The sequence below is a fragment of the Lutra lutra genome, chromosome 5 (assembly GCF_902655055.1).
Source record: "Lutra lutra chromosome 5, mLutLut1.2, whole genome shotgun sequence".
Taxonomy (NCBI): domain Eukaryota; kingdom Metazoa; phylum Chordata; class Mammalia; order Carnivora; family Mustelidae; genus Lutra; species Lutra lutra.
In genome coordinates, this window is record NC_062282.1 from 92,194,945 (window position 1) to 92,213,985 (window position 19,041).

Below are 19,041 nucleotides of genomic sequence, written 5' to 3' on the forward strand. Positions count from 1 at the left end.
TATTTGTGATTTTTAAAAATGCTTTCCCAGTGCTTTTTTCGTACCTAATGTAGAAGAGGGCATCTCAAATTTTATGTGACTCGAAGTCATCTGGGGGTCTTAATACAGAGCAGACCCAGATTTAGTAGATCCAGGATGGGGCCTGAAATCCTTCCTCTACCAAAGATGCTAGTAGACACAGATGCTGCTGGTCTGTGAGCAACCCTTGAGTGGCAGAGAACTGGGGCTCATTAGGAAAACTGGCGCTTTCCTCATCTTATTACCAATGTGTTTGGATTTGAGAGAAGTAGAACCACATCTAACTGAATATTGACACTTTCTTTAGAGTGACATTTTGAAACAAGACAGATATATGTATATATGCATATATATACATATGTATATATGTATATATGCATATATTTTATATATATGTATATATATATATATATATATATATATATATATATAATCATCATGAATATGACGGATTCAAAGGCAGATTTATACATGTCCTATGGGTGACTCAAATACCATGATATGATTTGGGGAAGTGGTGACTTACTCTGGGAAAAGTTTTGGAAAAAAAACAAAGTAAATCCATCCCCAATTCCCGTTGCAGTTTCATTATTAGATAATGAAGGGTATGCGGAAACTGTGCAAAAAGATTCGTGTTTATATGTAACACATAGTTCTGTTCTAGTCTCAAAAAAGTGTAAATAGGATTTTTCACCTGCATCCATGCCTGGTGGGAACCCTGGGCAGTGTTTGGCTGTGACCATCTCAGACATCTCTGTCCCTACCCAGTAAATGCTGATGGTGCCTCCCAGTCATCAACACAACCAAAAATGTGCCCTCAAGCTTCACAATATCCCCACTGAGGACCAGTGACCTCCAGGAGCCAAGTGGATGGTGGATGGAGGCTTTCTGAACTGCATGAGAAGCCTCGGCCCAGAGCAGAAGGTTTGTTTCCCTGGGAAAGAGCCACAGGCAGATTGCCTCCACTACTCCGAGTGTGCAAATCCGTGGTTGCTGAGTGGACAGATATGGCTCGTGTTGTGTATCACAAAGACAGAAGCCACTTTCCTAGGATAAGACATTTTCGAGGTGCTGTCTGAGACATAATCATATATCTTTCTAGGCACAGATTAATGCCAGTGGTGTTTCTACTCTAACAGTCAAACGAGGCCAAAGTTGTGGCCTTCTTGTTCTTGTTCATCTTGGAGGAGAGGGAAAAGTAGATTGGGTAGGCCTGGCTCCTCGTGGCTACCAGCTACTTCTCTGGCTTCTTCCAGTGTCAAGCCTCTTCACATTTACTCTGTTAATTTGTTTTCGATCTTGCTTCTGTGGTTTCTGGAAGCTTTTTGAGGTCTCAGGGTCTCATACACTGTTCTCTATGCCTAGGATATGCTCCTGCTTTCTTATCCAGTTTAAATGACCCTTCTTGGGGTTCCTGGGTGGCTCAGTGGGTTCGGCCTCTGCTTTCGGCTCAGGTCATGATCTCAGGGTCCTGGGATTGAGCCCCACATCTGGGCTCTCTGCTCAGGGGGAAGCCTGCTTCTCCCTATCTCTCTCTGCCTGCCTCTCTGCCTACTTGTGATCTCTGTCTATAAAATAAATAAATAAAATCTTTAAAAAAAAATGACCCTTCTTTAGGGAAATCTTCCCGGACCCCCCCACCCCCGGTCACAGATGGGTCTTCCTTTCATGCTCTCGTATCTCTCTGAACTTCTCCTTTATAGCTCCAGCCGTAGTATTTTTTTTTTTAAAGATTTTATTTATCTGACAGAGAGAGATCACAAGCGGGCAGACAGGCAAGCAGAGAGAGAGGAGGAAGCAGGCTCCCTGCAGAGCAGAGAGCCCGATGTGGGACTCGATCCCAGGACCCTGAGATCATGACCTGAGCTGAAGGCAGAGGCTTAACCACTGAGCCACCCAGGTGCCCCCTCCAGCCGTAGTATTAACTACACAGTGATTCCTTCTTTAAGCCGGCCTTCCCTTCCACATGCGAGTGAGTTCCATGTCCTAGCACCATGCCTGATGCCGAGCAGGCAGTCAATACTTGTTTGATGAATGCATGTGAGTCAAAGTGAAGGGATTTTACTAATTTTATTTTTACAGATAGTAAGTATGCAGGCCAGGAGTCTATGGTAGGATTGAGCTAAGGTGAGAAGGTCAGTGAGGCACAGATGAGTTCTTCTGAAAGAAAAAGGGAACTATGGGATGTGGAGAAGTTTCCCAGTAACCACATAACTGGCTGCTTGACTGTCTGCAGCTCTGCTGGGGCGTCTGGAGAGGAGCCGGGAAAGGAGATGGGTGGACTATATGTGAGCCATTCCAGAGAACTCGATGCAAATTCCAGTGGGTGCAGGTCGGTAGATCTGCTAGCGAGTTGGAAGGAATGTTTAAACTTTTGTCCCATTGGGTAGTGACTTCATATTAAGGCAGGGCCCTGGCTTGCTTTCCAGAGTCTGTTGTTTCTGGACTTTGGAGAAGTTTATTAAGTCCCTTCACCTTCAGTTTGCCTCACCTGGGAATGGGGACGTGCTCCATCTCAGAGACTGTTGAGGAGGGTAAGTTGAGGCAGGGCATCTGAGAAAGGCCTTGTCCATTGTAAAGCATCATGTCAGTATTTATTACTCGTTCCTCTCTTTATGTCCCAGGCAGCTTCCTCCACACTGTCTGCCATGTACCTAGAAACCCTAGAGAAGCCCGCACCACGGTGCTGCTGTTCAGGCCCTGTGCTTGGCGGCCGCTGGCACTCTGCTGAGTGTGCGCCGCGGGCCAGGCTCTCCTCCAGGCCTCAAGAACCAGAGCATCGGACCAACAAAGTGGAGCAGGTGCTGGTGAAGTGCTGCCCAGCACACTGAAGCGGGGGAGGGGCTTAGAGCAAGGTGGAGGTGGGCTGTGTGATTCTGGCTCCAGCTGTCAGCAGGGCAGTGCCCCTGAGTAGAGACATCGGACGGAGTGAGTGACTGAGCCGGGGGAAAATGTATTAGGGTTATGAACGATTTTGTTACTGAATTGAACCTTTTTGGCAGCTCTTTTTGTATGAGAGGATCTGGACGTGTGGAGGGGTGAAGCCAGGTGCCCCAGGGAGCGTGGCTGGGGACGGGAAGGAGGGGCCTCACCCTGCAGAGCTGCTCCCAACCCGTTCTCACACTGCATCTCCCTTTCCATCATCGCCTATGTCTTTCTGTCCTCCTCTTGCTCTTCCTACCATGCTTATGTGGACCTTTCCGCAGCTTGCTCTTTATTCCTCTTAACAAATGGGCAGAGAGGAGAGGGGGTGAGGAAACCTGACAATGTGACGTGCGGGTAGGCTGTCCAAGGCTCTCGATTTTCACCTCTGAATGGTGTCTTGCACACACCCATTTCTCTCCACATCCCCACCACCTTCCCTGAATAGGTTCTCACGGTCCCTTGTGAGCAGATCCTCCTCACTGCTCTCTCTGCTTCCAGTTCATTCTCTGAGCAGCAGCTCCAGAGATCTTTTGCAAATGTAAATTGGATTGTGTCAGTCTGTGTTTAAAACCCTCCAGTGGCTTCCCATTTGTGCTCAGAATAAAATTCACACTTCCTGCCCTGACTCTAGCCCTGCACGATCCTGCCTCTGCCTACCTTGCCAGCCTCATCTCGTCCCGCCTTCCCCCTTGTGCACTCAGGTCTTTTTTTCAGTTCCTCAAACATGTCATGCTCTCTGCCCTTTACATTCTGATCCAAGCGCATATACCCGCTGAGTTCTGGCTAACTTCTCTTCATTTTGCATCTTCAAATTAAATGTCACTTGTGCAGATTGGCCTCCTCTAGCTGCCCAGCCTAAATTAGGTCTCTATTGCTATTCCTTTCAGCCTCCAGAGACTCTGTTAGAATATGAAACCTTGAGGGCTGAGGCTGGCCATGTAGGCAGGCTTCATCATGGCCCCAGGGATCCCACACCTGGCTTTTCAGAACCTTGGGTAATTCTTTCTCCTTCAGGGTCGTCTGAACCCAGTGATTGGATTTGAATCAAAGGAATGTGGTAAAGTTGCTAGGTTGTCACTTCTGCATTTAAGTTACGAAAGATCATGACCTTTGCCTTGCATTCTTGGCTTGCACGCTTTGATGACACAACTTTCCATATTGGAGACACCCAAGTGGTAAGGAACTAAGGGAGCCTTCTGGTCATCGTCCATCCGGGAACTTGGTCCCTCGAGAAAATGAGGGCTTGAAACTGAGCTTGGAACTAGATCTTTCCTTGGGTGAGCCTTCAGGGGAGACCATGGATGCTGGGCTGACTCTTCCACTGCAGCCTTGTGAGGGGTGGGGAAGCGGAGGACCCAGCTGTGCTGTACCCAGTTTCTGACCCACAGAAATTGTGAGATCATAAATGTGTGTTGTTACGGAAAGAGCCCAGATGTCCATCGACAGATGAATGGATAAAGAAGATGTGGTACACACACACACACACACACACACACACACACACACAGTGGAATACTATGCAACCATCAAAAAATGAAATCTTGCCATTTGCAATGATGTGGATGGAGCTGGAGGGGATTATGCTGAGCAAAATAAGTCAATCAGAGAAAGACAATTACATGATTTCATTCATATGTGGAAGTTAAGAAACAAAACAGAGGATCATGGAAGGGAGGGAAAAATGAAATAAGATAAGATCAGAGAGGGAGAAAAACCATAAGAGACTCTTAACTCTAGGAAGCAAACTGAGGGTTTGCTGGAGGGGAGGTGGGTGGGGGGATCGGGTAACCGGGTGATGGGCATTAAGGAGGGCATGTGATGTAATGAACACTGGGTGTTATATATAACTGATGAATCATTGACCTCTTCCTCTGAAACTCATAATTTACTATATCTTAATCAATTGAATTTAAAGAAAAAAATGTAAAGAATGTGTGTTGTTTTCAGCCACTAAATTTTGGAGTCATCTGTTATACCATAGTTGATAACTGTTACATGGTCTGAACATTCATTCATAAGACTTTTTCATGATCTGGACATTCTGAGCAGGACCGGGGTAGGAAGTATCCCCAAAGTACCCAGATTAAGCATATAATCTCTGTAGGTTTTAGCTCTCACAGGGCTTTTTTTTTTTCCAGACCACATAAGCAAACTGAATAGAAGGCCTATTGGCTTCCTGAAAAGCTAGTTTAAAGCAAATGACCTTACCTTTGACCTTCCTCAAGACTACCTCTTCACACTGTTAGGATCCAGTGTCCTAATAAGATAAATTCCAAAACCCAACCCGCATCTTTTCGAACAAGGCATGAATTCTCCCACTGCACAAACAACCCCACCCTTTTGCCTAGTTCTCAGTGATGGCCTGCTCATGTGATAATGCCCCTGAAATGAATAATTGATGGTTTATGAGTATACTTCATGAATATACAGGATGTCATATAAAATAACATGAATGTTTCCTAATAGAATTGATACACTTTCCAAGCAGTTCAGCTTAAGGCAATTATCGCACTTCCTGGGAGATACAAATTACTTTGCCCTCAGCCTCATGCCAAATAACCCCCCTAAGACACACACTAATTACCCAGAAATACACTGCCTGCCATAGCTCATTGACTAATTGACAATCAGTTTAAAACTTCAGCAAAATATCGTAAAACTTAGGTATCGCATTTAGCAAGGAAACCCAATTTTGTTTATCTCCCCATTTTGGTCTGCCTCATTGGCAAATTGTAGCATGGTTTCTAAGTAATGACTGAGCAGGCTTATTATAATGATCAATGGTAAAGGAACAGCATTCCATCATACCATATAGCATTTCCATCTCTTGTTTCTGTGATTCTATTAAGAACAATTACCAATATCATATCCGTTAATATGGTACAAAAATAGAATGCAACTGTGTATGCAACGGTTGTGTGTGGTCTGTGAGACTCAGGGGACAGATGTCACCATCTCCTTTCTCTTTGCACTTTGAAGATGTGGCTTTTCCATGCTATGTGCTATCTTCTGATCCAAACACATGCACCCACCGAGTTCGTGCCATACGTCCACACATTCTTCCTACAGAAGTCTGCTCTGGGCAAAAGCCGGGTCCTTGGGAATGATTCCTCACTATGCCCTTCTTATTTACAAGCCACTGTTAGCAACCTCACTTCCTGATGAAGTGTGTACACCTAACTCCTCTTGAGTCTTCTTTCAAATCATCTAGATTGTTCCAGGAGTTGACATATGGCTTTAAAACTGTTTGTGGATTTTTTCTAGGACAGGCCCATCTTGTAAGGAAAGTGTATCCAAATTTCAAACAACAAACAGATTTGTAATTAAATACCTGGGACGTGACCCATTCACACATTGGAACTGGCTGTTAACAGGTGGCGTGGAACACATCTGTAGGAGTATAGGGCTATCGGGGAGGCAGGTTAGACTGGGCTTCTGTCTGGTTGCAGCCACAGAATAGTCAGGCCGGAGTGGCTTGAACAGCTAAGAGATTATTTTTCTCACAGAACAAGAATTCCACAGGCAAGAAGTCAGGGACTGGTGTGGCTCATTGCTGGCATCAAAGACCCCGCTCCCCTTATTCTCTTCCACCTTTGCACATGGCTGGTCGCTCCCAGCTCAGGAAGTGAGTGCTATGGAAGTGGCAGCGGTCTGCACCAGCTCTATCTAATGCTTCTATCAGGAAAGCACAGGCTCCTTCCTAAACACTCATCAGACTTCAGCTTAGGTCTCATTAACTAAAATTGTGTCACACCGGCCACCTGTGGCTGGAATGGAGGCCTGGAAACAGTATTTAGCAGGACACAGTGCTGTCCCTAATAAATCAGGGTTTTCTTAGCAAGAGGTACATGAATACAGGGGTGGGAGGAGATGAATGGTTTTGTCATAACTGGGGAGGTTCTGAGAGAAGAAGGGATGTCTAAACTGGAATGTGGGGGATGGGTATGATATTTGCGGGAAACCGGAGAGGAAAAGGGACCTTTGGTAAACTTGTAGTGAGTCACTTTGCAAAAGGAAGTAACAGCAGCATGTCTAGGAGACTGTGGGAACATGGCTCCAAGATTTTGTTCTGAGAACTTGGAAAAAAGTCAGCCCGGTGGGTTGTGTCCCGTTCTGGGAGGAACCTTCCACTCTCCCTGCCCCCAACAACATGCCCCCTCATGCTCACTCCTGGAGCCTCCCTGGTCAGGTTCAAGCAGCCTTTCTGATCAAGAAGAATGAAATCTTAAGGGAATGCTGCTTCCTGCACTTTGATCTTTCCTCGAAGCCAGTTTTTCTCAACATTGGCTACACATTGGATTAACGTAAAAATCCCCATACCAAGGTCATTCCCTAGACCAATTAAGTCAGACTCTGAGGGTGTGGGAATGGTATGCTGGTAAAAGTTTAATAACTAGCTCTCTAGAAAAAAAAATACATGTATATATAAATTTTACTGATAGGAAGGATGTGTAGCACTTACAAATGGTAATAAAATATACAATACTCCTTATTACAGAATGTTCTTTACCTTATTGATTCTCAGATAATGCTTTCTTTTTCTTTTTCTTTCTTTTTTTTTTTTTTCCCCTGAGCTCTTGTGTCTGTAGTTAACTTATGGCTGTGATTCAACTCTGATTTCACAAAATCAGACTGCTAATGAATGTTTGGTCACTGTCCAAACTCACCCATTGACTCATGGGTAGAGTTCCCACATGAGTGTTGGTTGACATTTTCATCTACATTGACAAATAAGACAAGCATGAAACAGTAGAGATGTATGTTGTAACTTCACCTGTTCACTGATGACAAGAGAGACTTCTTTGCTGACGGGGTCATAGTTTTCAAGTACTAGAGGAATATTTCCTAAATTTTCTGTGCCAACAGTTACAGATAGGATATGCTCTTAAGTTTAATTTGTATTATTAATACCTTACACATCACTTTAAGTCTAGACCAGGGGTTGGCCACGATTTCAGTAAAGAACCAGAGAGAGGGGGCGCCTGGGTGGCTCAGTGGGTTAAAGCCTCTGCCTTCAGCTCAGGTCATGATCCCAGGGTCCTGGGATCGAGCCCCACATCAGGCTCTCTGCTCCGCGGGGAGCCTGCTTTCTCCTCTCTCTCTGCTGGCTTGTGATCTGACTGTCAAATAAATAAATAAAATCTTAAAAAAAAAAAAAAGAACCAGAGAGAGAATATTTTTATACTTTGTGGACCAGAAATGGTCTTTTTCTTCCTGCCCCTCCCTTTTAAAGCAGTCCTTTACAAATGTAAAACCTGGTGAGTCTTGCAGAAACAGACTGCAAGCCAGATTTGACCTGGGTGCTGTAGTTTGCTTACCCCTCATCCAGATATCAACACAGCAAATCAAGCCCTGATTTATAGTATTTGCTGATTCCTGTGCCAGCGCTGAACTAGATGCTGGGAAAAGAATGCCATGTTTCTGCCATTCACGGGCAACAGCCAACCTCAGGAGCACAGATCATAGTAAAATAATCGGAAAGTGATTAATTTTCAATGCTTGTTACTTTCATTTTTAACAAGACTCATTCAATTGTATGCTCACATAATCCCTTTTTGAATGGTGGCTGTGTTTAACCACTGGCTCTGGAGATGTAACCGTTTCTGGTGAGCTTGGAATAACCAGCTCTAACACACCATGAGATGGGAGTCAGGCATCCCTATTTGGGGAGAGGGCATTTTTTAATAGACTTTATTTTTTAGAGCTGTTTCAGGTTCGTAGGAATATTGAGCAGAAGGTACAGAGATTGCCTGTATACTCTCTACGCCCACCTGTGCGTAGTCTTCCTCTCATTATCAACACCCCCACCGGAGTGGTGCATTTGATGGCTGATGAACCTACAGTGACACCTTGTTATCACCCAGAGTCTACACTTTACACCAGGGCTTAACGCTCGGTGTTCTGCATTCTGCGGGTTGGACAAATTCATGATGACGCATATCCACCATTCTAGTATCATACAGAATAGTTTCACTACCCTAAAAATCCTCTGTGCTCTGCCTTTTCACCCCTCCCCTCCACTGCACAACCCCTGGCAACCACTGATTTGTTTACTGTCTCCCTGGTTTTGCCTTTCCTAGAAAGTCATATAGTGGGACTCACACCGTATGTAGCATTTCAGTTGACTCCTTTCACTTAGTCATCTACATTCCCTCTCTGCCTTTCCCAGTAGCAAACTCCTGAGTTATTGCTGTCCTGCCGACCCACCCAGGCCCCTTGTGGTTGCCTGCTCTAACTGAATCCACCCTGGCCACATTTCTGCCTACATAAGGAAGTCAGCAGCCTCAGTCTGGACTATTTATTTGCCACTCGGGGGCTGCATTCCCCCATCTTCCTCCTGGAACTGGAGCCTGGCACACAGTCAGTACACAATAGACAGTGGAAGAACCAGCTTTCTGAGGACAGTCGAGGTTCCACCATGGCTCTGTAGGTGGGTGAGGCCAGGCCTTGGAGGGCTTTCATGGAAGTCATTGACCTATTTGATCCCAGATCCATCATGTGCCTTTCCTGCATTGAACCTCGAGACACTGACCTCTTGAAAGCTTCCATGTCCCCTGGCTTCTGAGCTAGTGTGGTCTGTGGAAGACTCGAGAGCAACAAAAGGAGCTGGGCTATCCCTCACCCTTTCTTCCTGTGTTGAGCAGTATCACCGCGGTGGCTGTGCCCTGTTCTACCCTCCAGCTGCTGCTTGGCAGCGCTGCCTCTGATTTTGGCCTCCTGGACAGCCTGGGCTCTGCGGCTCTTCCCTTTGCTTCTGCAGCCCCAGGCATTGGTTATCACTGTCTTACCATCCCTTTCACCACTTTCGATATCTTTGTCACAACTCCCTTGCATTCAATTCCTTCTCTTGAGGTCCTGTCTTACTAGGACCTTGTCGGATCCCACCTGATGTGCTTGGCTGAGGATTCTGGGCTTCATGCTGTGTGGAAGTTGGTAGGACACCACTGGAGGTTTCTGAGGAGGAAATGGATATGATTACATGGAAGAAATGGGTGTTTTAGGGTGATTCATTTAGGAGAGTTGGAGGGAAGGGGCTATACGTGCTAGGGACCCGTTGGAAGATTTGTAGATCGTCTTTATGAGTCTGTGGACACTCTACACAATTTTGTACACAAAATTTTGTGTATATGTGGGAGTGAATTTTTTCTGAGGGCAGAGCCTGTGCCTTTCATCACATTCTCTGTGAGATTCTAAATATATTAAGAACTACTAGGTTAGATATGAGGGGAATAGTTAAGAAGCTTAGTACTTGAGTATGTCACTGAGTTCTGGTAAAAAATAGTGTTCTCCTGAGAATGTTCCCATGGCAGCCTTAAAGAAGGGACTACATTCAGAAGTATGGGCAGGGCTAGGTGAATGAGTAAGAGACATCGGGACATACAGATATTAACAACAGTAGGGCTGTTAGTCCCCGACGACTACAGGGCAAAGGAATGAAACTGGATGATGGGTGTTCATGATAGCTGGAGCCCTGGAGGAGTGGCCACTCTGTAGGAACAAGAGTGCTGGAGGGAACAGCCTCTTCAGAAATGGGGGATCAGAACAGGGAGCCAGGAAGGAAGGCACGTGCTGGCCTCTCTCCTCTCACTCTCTGATTGACCGTCATTAAGGCCTCCCGTGGTCTCTAACCACCAAGTGAGCCTGGGTGATGTGGTTAGCAGGGCCAGAGCAGCCAGCATATGTGGGTAAATGGCTGGACTGTGACAGAGCAGTGTCCTGGCAAATAACCAACACAGAGAACACATTTCTTAGAACTTCTAGAATTGCCCAAGCAGCGAAATGACATAAGTCATGTTTGGTAGCTTTGGACACCATCACTCACTCTCCAATATCTGAATTTTGCTTCTCGTCAGACTGCCCTACACTAAATTGGCCCTACCTAGTGACACCAGGTAAAAAGAAGCAAAATATAGAGGATTTTGTTGTTGTTAACTTTGTCCTTCCACCATGACTTGCAAGCTCGTTGACATTGGCAATCACAAAAGGTCCCCGAGCCTCCCTTATCCATAAAGTCTGCAAGTTGCATTTGATGTTCTCTGTGGTGCCTTCTGGCCTGAAAGTTTAATGATGCTGTAAGGGGGTAGGGGGAAGCTTTGGCTTCCTTCCTATGAAGGGCATTTAGTGTTCTGGCTCCTTCCAAATAGGTGAGCAACCGTCCCTTGCCTGCCATCATCTGCAAAGCCTGGAGACTAGCAAAGGCAGCAGGACCTGTGTCCCCTCAAGGAGCCAAGTGCAGGCTATTAGCATTTTATTGAGTTTGGATCCGCTGTCAGTTTTTAGGATTCATAGTGAGATGTTTTCCTGTATGTTTGAGTCAAAGTGTTCCTGGGGCTGAAGAAGCATCATTTGGAAGACAGGTTTGCATTTTAGTCTGTGTTCTAGACCAAGCTCATATAAACATCCCCAGCAACTCTGCTTACCAGGGTGGGGTTGGGGGGTGGTGGGAAGGATTGGGAAGAGTTGCTGAAGGGAGCTTGCTTTTGTACTCATTTCAGAGATTTAATTTTATTAGCCGATGCAAATGATCTGTTCCATAAATGTAAAACAAAAGGACAAGAAAATGATCCTGTGTCAACATCAGGATGTCTGACTTAAAATCCCATTCAAATAACTCCCTAAAAATGATCAGACACTGAATACATTATTTTTCTGACTTTGACAAAACCAGTCTGCACAAAGCAGCAGCCCCAAGAGGTTACGGATAAACCAACCACGTTAAGACTTCAGCATTTTCATGTCAGTCACAGAATTTCTTAAGGGCCAACTCACTGTTTAAGGACTAATGTGTTTGGAGAGGGGAAAAAAATTGGACTGTGTTATTAGGCAGAATCCCCTTTATATACAGGGATTGGATCAGTTTGACCCTGATTGTGCTGCCTGCTTTATTGTCCTACTTCAAACACGGGGCCCTGGGCATCATCTTAAGGAAGGGCTGATTGAACTGTCGGCCTGACACTTGTCAGCTGTGGAGAATACGGGTTTCAGTCCGTCATGCTCACACATAAATGAACCATGACAGAGATAGACTGTTGAATAGAAAGAGCAGTTTTACTGTGGATAACCTTTCTTGAATAAATGCGACAAATAATAAAGCCTGAAAAAGGGGACATGGGCCTTAGGAAACCAGTGCCGTGCGGAACCCAATGGTCATTATCTTTTGGGGCCGTCAAAAATTGCCCGTGTATCAAAGCATGTGAGTGAGACAAAAGGGAGAAGCGCTGTAATCATCATAGAAACAGTGGCGGTTGAGGCCATGCCGTCCTCAGTACGGTATCACATAACCAAACCCTGGTCCAGCTCGCCTGGGCTCACTCAGCAAGGAGGCATCGTTTGTCTACCAAACGGACTCCCCAATTGTTCTTAGAAAATGGTGGCACACATCTTCATTAACCCGGCAGAAAAAGGATCGGAAACTCTTTATTTCTTGAAAACATTTCTCTCTTTTTGATTTAAAAAAGAAAAGAACTCCCAGTAGAAACTGTGGAAAACTCTACATTTCAATCAAGACAGTCAAAAGAATGATTTGAATTTACAGGCCTGTAATTGGAACAAATTGGAAACAAAAGAAGAGTGCTTGGTAAGGCCACGTGATGTGGCCACAGCGCTGCTGTGTACAGTATGCTGGGGAAAAAAAAATCATGTTTCTTTAAAGCAAAGCTAACTCCACTGCAGGCTCCAAGCAATTTGCATAGATGTCTCTACCATGATTTTTTTTTATTTATGGGCCCTAAGTTTCTAATTAAATACTAATTAATACTATCACCAGAATTGTCTCCCATCCCCAGCTCTTCATAGCTTTGTCACTTTGATTAATGCACAGCCATTTATTAACTTATTTAACAAGCCGGGGTGCCTCATGACAAACTAGATTAAATTATCCTCATAACAGTCTCATTACTGAAAAAAAGGGAGTTTTAAACTTAATAAAATTTATCCTCAATAATGTTAAAGCTTTTTCACTGCACCCTTAAAAGATAGAAATAGGTTTCTTGTTTGATTTATAATATATGGAGTTGTATAAAGCATCCATTAATAAAATTTATAAGTTCATTTAAGCTTGCACATTACAGTAGTGCTGTAGCCTTGGGTGCTTATTATTTAACTTTTGCTGTAGTTATGAAGATAATTAATGTCTTGACCAGACAGGGACTAAAATACCCACTAGAATGAGATAATTAGAGACATAAATAATGTTTAGGTTCTTGTGTGCTGCTTTTTAAATTAATTGTTTTGTTTTCCACCCAAACTTGATAAAGAAGAAAATAAGAGTTTACCAAGGAACTGTACAGTGAAGGTGAGATGTGCCCCCCATCCCCCTTGCTGGATCCAGAAATGCTAAGAAGCCTGGCAGTTTCTGGCCTGGAGGAGGGAGTGGGGATGGAGGGACGTGGGTGGGATTCAGCTCTCCCCTGGGGAAGCTTGGGCCCTTGTTGCTCTCTGGCTCCCTCCAGTGGCCAGGTTCTGGAGGCAGGCGCACCTTGCTGCACTGCCCGGCTGATTAGTGGCCCCAAGAAGCGAAGGGGGTGAGTCAGAAATGAGAACTGAAGGAATTCTCTCATTGGTGGTGTAAGCTTTTCTTCTTCATCAGGCTCGGAGGAGGAGAGCCCCAGAGGGAGCCAAACAAGCCGATGACAGCAGATCTTTCGTGCTGACTGGGTAAAACCTAGGAAGCTGTAGCACCCGCCCTGCTGGTCTGGAAACAAATATGTGCATTCAAACAGACGTGGAGCCCTGATCCTATGGTGTGTTACCATAGGGATTTGCTCTGTTCAGTGGGCTTTTTCTGTTCCCGTTTTCAGTGTCTTGCTAAAATAACACCCTCATCAAGAGTCCTAGGTCATCTGGTGTGAGGACAATGGAAATGCATGTACTGATGGCAAAAAGTTTGCTAGTTAAGCTTCCTTTTGATCTAGGGTGTCCTGAGTCTCAGGGTAGGGGTGTTGGAAAGGGGCATGAGCTCCCTGGTTGCACAGAGAGAGCGGGTACCCGGTATGGATACCGGTTCACCATTTACAGAGCCCCTTGACACATACCCATAGTCCCTCCAGAATCCCGTGAGACCAGAGGGAGTGCCTATTACTGGGGCTGCTGAGGAGTAAGATGGCGCTTTGGATCCCTACACTGGCCCGTGGGTTACTCCATCCCTGGCAAGGGCACCTAGCTCCTTTCCTTCTGGTTTCTGGTCTCTCTCCTGCATTTCTGCATCTCACCTCTGTTCCTTCTCTCTTATGCCCTCCTTCTCCCTCTCACCTTTCCCTTTTATCCTTGATTCAGAGCAGAGATAACAATAGCTCTCCTTGTTCATGTGCAAAAATAGCTCACTTGTCAGAGCTGCACGGGGACTGGTGCCGCAGATACTAGGTGAGTGGAAGGAATGGTTCAGAGAATTTTCTTTGGGTTTAGAGTGCTTCGTGTCCATAGTCATCTCTAGTTCACACTCTGTCGCTGGGAGGTAAGTGGATGGCAAACATCCCTATCATTTATATCCCTTGTTTAACATGGATTAAGATTTCCATCTTTGCAGGTCTGTTAGTAGAGACTTATTAGTAGACGTGGCTTTGGCCCAAAAGAGATCGACATGAGGCCAGATCTGAGGTCCCTGATTGACTTGGTTTCCTCCTGGTAACTTTGAGTTCAGTATACTAAGTCCCTGGCTCGCCCAGCATTCATTTTGGGTAAGTGCTCAAATTAAAATAAGCAGGGCCTCTAAGAACCATGTGAGAGTCATAGATTAATTAAAATAAGGTATAGTAAGGGAGGAGCTCAAGGTCAACACAGGAGGGCGAAAGCCCGCTGGGTCTTCTTCCTGCCTGGGCCATTCTGTTTGTGTCTCCACGGGCTTTATTCCAAAGACCTGAGGAGTGGAGTGGCAGACCGGTTCGGTAGTGAGATGGAGAGTGGCTGCGGATGAAGGCTGCACAGTTGGGAAGAACAGAGGAGAAGTACCCATTTTCAGGGGTTCTCAGGGGTTCAAGTACCCATCTTCAGTGGGCCAAACAATGCAGATTCCTTGGCTCCAGCTTCAGAGTTTCTGATTCAGTCTGCCCAAGGCCCAGGAATCTGTATTCCTCATAGGCCTGGGACTCTGATGTAGGGGTCTGTCCATGGACCCCAGGTTATAAAACATTGGCTGAAGTAGAAGAGAAACAAGAGATGGAAGAATTGACAAGAGGGGAAGGAATTTTGCCCGAATCATCTTAATAGCTCTGGGAAGTGCCATTGTTGTCATGTGTCCTTGGAAAGACCATGCTTCTCTGGGATTGCATCTCCTATTCCCTGGGACCGGCAAGTGGCAAGCAGGGGACAGGGGAAGGGCGGAGTGCGGAAGGTACCCTAACAAGAGGGCAGTTCCGTCACAACCACGTCTCCTGGGCTCTGGCCAGCACCTCTGCTCAGCGCTTACATCTGCACCCTGCCTGACCCCCATTTTGCATCCACTCAGCCCGCTCCTTTAAAATTATTTGTCATTTTCCTGTCTACTTCTTCCTTCTGACAGTGAGGTGGTGTTTTGTGGGGAATCTGAAGAGAATGGGGGGTGCAGTGGGCCCGGGGCCCAGGCTGCTCCAAGCACCAGGGGAAAGGGTAGGGCCCTCCGGCCTGCCTCCATAGCAGCCCGCTGGAACAGGCAAGGCGAGAAATGGGCTTCAGGTAAGCTGCCTGAGGCACACGGGGCCCAGGTTGGGCTGGGATCCGCCGTGGAGTGTCTGGCTTCTGAAGGCCAGTCTGTTGTTTGGGTCTGGGTGCAGATGGGTGCTCTGAGAGCAAGGGGTCCTCACACAGCTTCAGAACTGAGCATGCGCCCAGCTGGGCCCTGCTGACTCATGGGGCTTGGTGTATGTGCTCCTCATGCCTTCACCACAATGCAGCCAGGGCCATGGGCATGGCACCCAAATACACTGTTCAGTGTGACAAACATGGCAGACACGAGGGGGTCACAGGCTAGTGCCAGGCACAGTGCTGGGGGCCGGTGATACAAAGATGAAGGAAGTTTTCTTGTCAGTGAGCTTGAGTCTACCCCTTGAGGGTCTCAGTGCCGTTGCCCTGAGGAGAAAGGCTAAGTCTGGAGATGTGACTAGGGACCCTGCTGGTCCCCCAGCACCATGTGGCCACTTGGCAGAGAACGGAGCACACGTGGCTAGGTGGGTTCAGGCTTGGTGGGCAGGGCAGATGTGCAGGAGGGAGAAGAGTGACAGGGCTTAGGACAGTGGTTCCCAGACGGGGGTGTGCACACCTCCAGGGGGTGTGAAAGAGTCCACTGGGGATGCACAGAGAACACTGGAGCTCTTCCTATGCTGGTCCTTTGAAATCTTGTCATTTATGCCTTTCTATTTCTGTGGAATGCTTTAAAATGAAGAAATGCCAGCCCAGTAGTAAAATGTATGCAATTTAAGAAGGAAGGAAGAATGAAAGGGAGGGAGGGGTGTCAGAGAGTTCTGTTTCTCGTTTCACCATTGGATGTGCATTACGAAATAGATTCACAGGTTATTGGTTTAGAGCATTGTCAAAAGAGTGGCTGAGGTTCTGGGTCCTGGAGTCTAGGCTGTAAGGGGAAGGAAGCAAAACCATGAGGGAGCTGAGAGAATGGGGAACATGAAAAGAATGGGGGATGGCCAAGCTCGAGGAGGTAGAACATCAGAGTTAGTGGAATAAAGGGAAGAAGGTCTCAGGAGTGGAAGGTGTGATCGGAGAGCCTCAGGTGGGACAAGGCAGGCGATTCAGAAGCCGGCTTGTACACAGGGCAGGGAAGGAAGGAAGGAGAGTGAGGGGCGGTGTGGGGGATGTGTGGTCCACATGGATATTCAAGTGAGTTGATGGCAGATGGTACAATAGAAACAAAGCTGGTTCACCACCCACATGCCATTAAGAGGTCTGGGGGTCATAGTGGGCAGCTGAGTGGCACAGGGAGAGAAGGAGGGATTTAGGTGATGAGTGAGGGTCTCTCTGAAGAGAACGGAGGACACAGACCTGGGAGTCTGGGAGGAATGGAGAGGGATGAGTGGTGTCAGCAGACAGAGCCAGGCTTCAAAGGAAACGGGAAGAAAGTTCCCTATCCCCAGGCTACAGCTGCAGGGCGGGAGGGTGGGGGAGGTGGGGGGTTTGCTTGCCATGGAACAGAGGTCTCAGAGGGCACTGGAAAAGCTCTGGAATGAGGGCTGCGGTGGGAGCAGGTGTCAGAGAAGACAGGAGCAGCCTGGAGGTGCGGTTGTGGGAGGAGGTGCAACGCTGCCCACACTGGTCAAGGCTTGCCCTTCCCCACTAGGGGTGCTCGGTTCTCATGTGCTCTTTTGGTGGGTTGTGGAATAAACTTTGAAATCATAGCTGGCACTTTAGAAAAGGAAGGTACAAATGTCTTTCTGTTTAAAAACACAGAATATGTTACCTCTGCCTGGGCACAGTCACAGCCGTAAACTGTCATATACTCGGTCACCTGAAACCCTTCATTTCTCTTTAGTCTGCAGTTTCTCTAATGGTGTTGGTGAAAAATGTGCTCTGAATTTCTTGTAACAGTTCATTAGTAGTGATAATGCACCATTTTGGGATTAGAACATGCCACCTTCATGTGCTCTGCCCATGCCTGGATCCTCCTCCTTTTCGGGATCTCCAAGGCAGCTTCGGGTCCGTTTCACACAGTAGCAGCGGCAGCAGCGAGGCAGCCCTGACTCCCTCAACAGGGCCAACCCAGTGCCTTTCTCCCCCTGAGGCGCAAAATCTCCAAGCAAAGCGTCATAACCAGCTTCGGAATGGTTTTGCTGAACGCTCTCAGCTGTCAAGGGTCCTTCTGTCGTTCTTGGCAAGGGTATTGCAGACATTTTGAATATTTTCAAAAATAATTTCTGTATTGGTTTTAAAAATCTTGATTCATTGGGAGTTAGCGCGTCCAAACATGGAATACCCTGAAACCCAGCTCAGCCACCTTCCAGAAAGGTGCCTTCTTTGAAACAGGCTATAGCGGCATCCAGTGCCTCTGGCACGTTTTCGTTCATTCACTCCACACCACTTGTCCCATCAGCCAGCAGCACGGCTGTTGCATCTGAACAATTGCCATATGTTTGTTCAACTCTTCCTCTTCGTACCCGCCAGTAGCAACCTTTCTGGAGTACATTTTCGAGTTCGTGACTCATCACCTTTCCCTTTCAAGAGCTTGGAGTCATCCTTGATCTCAATGACTTCTACATTTCTGAGGCTGAATATCTTCAAGATTTAGGGTCAGTCCCTCTGTGAACACCTGCAAATGCATTTAAAAATGAGTCTGTTCCAGGCTATAGCTTTTCCTTTATGATACCAAATTTATTCATAATACATTATGCAGGTGTTTTGATGAGAATCCAGAAACATCTTGAGACACCATATTTCTCTGAAATGTGAGAATTTAAGACCATTGCTGTTCCAACAAGACTTGTGTATAGAGCTTTTTATTGCATTCATTTGCATTATTTTGTTCACTTCTCAGAACTCTGTCAATTAGCAACAGCTTGATCATGCAGATGAGAATGGAACACAGAGAAACCTCACCCAAAGTCATACACTTGGAAGATGGTGGAGCCAGGACTAGACCCAGTGTTCTCTCTACTTGATCATTGTGCCTTTCAGAATTAAAGACAGATCAGACAATAAGATCATTCCAAATCCGGCACATGACAGGGTAGACTTGAAGGGACCCTTCTCTGTATCTAATTCAACCCCCACCTTCCTAGACATTCAGTAGATGTATCTAATTAGGAAAAATGCAAATTATTTGACTGTATACCTATAAATATTATCCCTGGAAAGAAAAGGAACATTTGGTAAATGTACAAAAAATACGGGAAGAATTTGCATGTTTTCCTCATGTAAGGACCATGTTAATCTTATCTGTATTGTTTTAGTTTTAGTATACATGCTGCCAAGCAATCCACAGAATATTTTAAAGTGACTATACCGCAGTAGAAAATAACAAACTCTGTCACACATGGCAAAGGTCATTATTGTTTTACGAGACTCTTGTGTTGGTTGCATATATGTGTAGGTGTCATGGGTTGATAGAAAATTTATTTCCTGCTGTGGATTGTGCTAACAGATGTTGGAAAGCCACTGGTATGATAGAAAGAGCATTGTAAA

At 46.1% G+C, this 19,041-nt stretch overlaps 1 pseudogene; it reads right to left on the minus strand.

The window, feature by feature from the left end:
* Positions 1 to 18,739: 18,739 nt before the first annotated feature.
* On the minus strand, positions 18,740 to 18,834 carry LOC125101442 (uncharacterized; annotated as a pseudogene).
* Positions 18,835 to 19,041: the final 207 nt, after the last annotated feature.